The following is a 2,567-nucleotide window of genomic DNA, read 5'->3' on the forward strand; positions in this document are numbered from 1 at the left end:
GTTGAGAAAATTCAAGGTTAGTAAAGCATTATGTAATCTATTTCTGGGGGTATTTTCCACCCCCTTTTGCTTGTTCAACATATCCTTTATAGTCCTATTTGATCTTTCAATGACTGCTTGACCTGTAGGATTGTAGGGTATACCTGTAACATGCTTAATGTTGTAATAAGCAAAAAACCGTTTCATTTTCCTAGAGACATAAGCTGGACCATTATCCGTCTTTATTTGTGCAGGTATACCCATGATGGCCATAACTTCTAATAAGTGAGTGATTACTGAATCGGCCTTTTCTGAGCTTAAAGCAGTTGCCCATTGGAATCCCGAATTAGTGTCAATGGTATGGTGTACATATTTTAATTTTCCAAATTCTGCAAAATGGAACACATCCATCTGCCAGATTTCATTCCTTTTAGTGCCCTTTGGGTTAGCCCCTGCAGGCAGTGGTGCTTGGTTATAGAAAGAGCAAGTAGGGCATTTCTTTACAATCTCCTTAGCTTGTTGCCATGTAATAGAAAACTCTTTCTTCAAGCCTTTGCTATTGACATGATGCTTTTCATGAAATTCGGAAGCCTGCAGCACACTACCAATCAATAACTGATCAATATCTACATTACCTCGTGCTAAAGGACCTGGCAGACCCGTATGGGATCGGATGTGTGTTATATACATAGGGCAAAGTCTGTTCCTGATCATTTCTTGTACCTGGATAAACAATGAGGTTAGTTCAGTATCATCAGGTATGAATTCAGCAGTTTCAACATGTAAGATAACTCTTTCTGCATATTGTGAGTCAGTAATAATGTTAAGAGGTTCCTTAAAATCCCTTAGCACCATAAGAATGGCAAATAACTCTGACTTTTGGACAGAATCATAAGGACTTTGTTCCACCTTATTCAAGTCTTCTGATTTGTAGCCTGCCTTCCCTGATTTATTAGCATCAGTATAAAACGTGCGGGCTCCAGTTATTGGAGCATCACGGACAATTCGAGGAAGAATCCAAGAAGTTCTCTTTATAAAGTTAAGCCTTTTGCTTTTTGGATAGTTGTTATTAATTTCTCCTAAAAAGTTAGCACAAGCTCTTTGCCATGGTTCATTATCTTCCCACAATTTTCGTATCTCATCAGCGGTGAAAGGCACTATGATTTCTGCTGGGTCTATGCCTGTTAGTTGACGAAGTCTCAATTTGCCTTTTATGATTAGTTCAGAAACCTTTTCCACATAGGTTTTTAATTTCTTACTTGGCTTATGAGGTAGAAAGATCCACTCTAAGATAATATCATCTCTTTGCATTAAAATTCCTGTAGGAGAAATTTTTGAAGGCAATATGACGAGAATACAACTGAGTTCTGGTTTCACCCTGTCCACATGTGCTTCCTGCAATCTTTCTTGAACCATTGTCAGTTCTTTTTCTGCTTCAGCTGTTAATTCTCTGGGACTGTTTAGGTCTCTTTCCCCATCTAAGGTTTTGTTTAAGTGAATTATCATATCAGGTGTTATCCCAACAGCCGGTCGAAGGCTGGAAATGTCTCCCAACAACCTTTGAAAGTCATTAAGAGTTTGCAGTTGATCCCTCCTAATTTGTGCCTTTTGTGTCTTAATTTTTTGCAAACCTATTCTATAACCTAGATAATCAACAGAATCTCCTCTCTGAATTTTTTCGGGAGCAATCTGTAATCCCGATTTAGGTAAAACTATTTTCACCTCTTCAAACAGTCTCTCTAAGGTATCCACGTTTGAATCAGACAATAAAATGTCATCTACATAATGGTAGACAATGGATTTGGGAAACATCTTGCGTATTATTTGTAATGGTTGATTCACAAAGTATTGGCACAGGGTGGGAGAGTTCAACATGCCCTGTGGGAGGACGGTCCACTGGTATCTCTTGGTAGGTTGAGAGTTATTATAAGTAGGCACTGTGAAGGCAAACTTTTCTCTATCTTTTTCTTGTAAAGGTATGGTGAAGAAACAGTCTTTCAAATAAATAACTATGAGAGGCCATCCTTTTGGTAATAAAGAAGGCAGAGGAAGTCCAGATTGCAGAGAGCCCATAGGTTGAATAATCCTGTTTATAGCTCTGAGATCCGTCACCATTCTCCATTTACCAGATTTTTTCTTAACCACAAATACAGGAGAATTCCAAGGGCTGGTAGATTCTTCTATATGTTGAGCATCCAATTGCTCTTGTACTAGCTGTTCTAAAGCTTGCAACTTTTCCTCAGATAAAGGCCATTGTTTTGTCCATATCAGTTTCTCAGTCAACCATTTTAGGGGTAAGGCCGTTGGTGATTCTGGAGGGGCATCCATTGGTTTGTGTTCTTGTACAGCCCGAATGGCTGGTTTTTGCCATCTGTAATACCTTTTGATGTTTTCCTCAGAAATATATGCTCTAGAGGCAGCAGGAATGTTAATTTGAATATTCCATTGCTGCAATAGGTCACGACCCCATAAATTTACTGCAATATTAGCTACATATGGCCTTAATTTTCCTATTTGTCCTTCAGGACCTATGCAGTTAACCCATCTCGTGCTTTGTCTTACTCAAGATAGGGTCCCAATTCCCAAAA

Source organism: Arvicola amphibius, unplaced genomic scaffold (assembly GCF_903992535.2).
Source record: "Arvicola amphibius unplaced genomic scaffold, mArvAmp1.2, whole genome shotgun sequence".
Taxonomy (NCBI): domain Eukaryota; kingdom Metazoa; phylum Chordata; class Mammalia; order Rodentia; family Cricetidae; genus Arvicola; species Arvicola amphibius.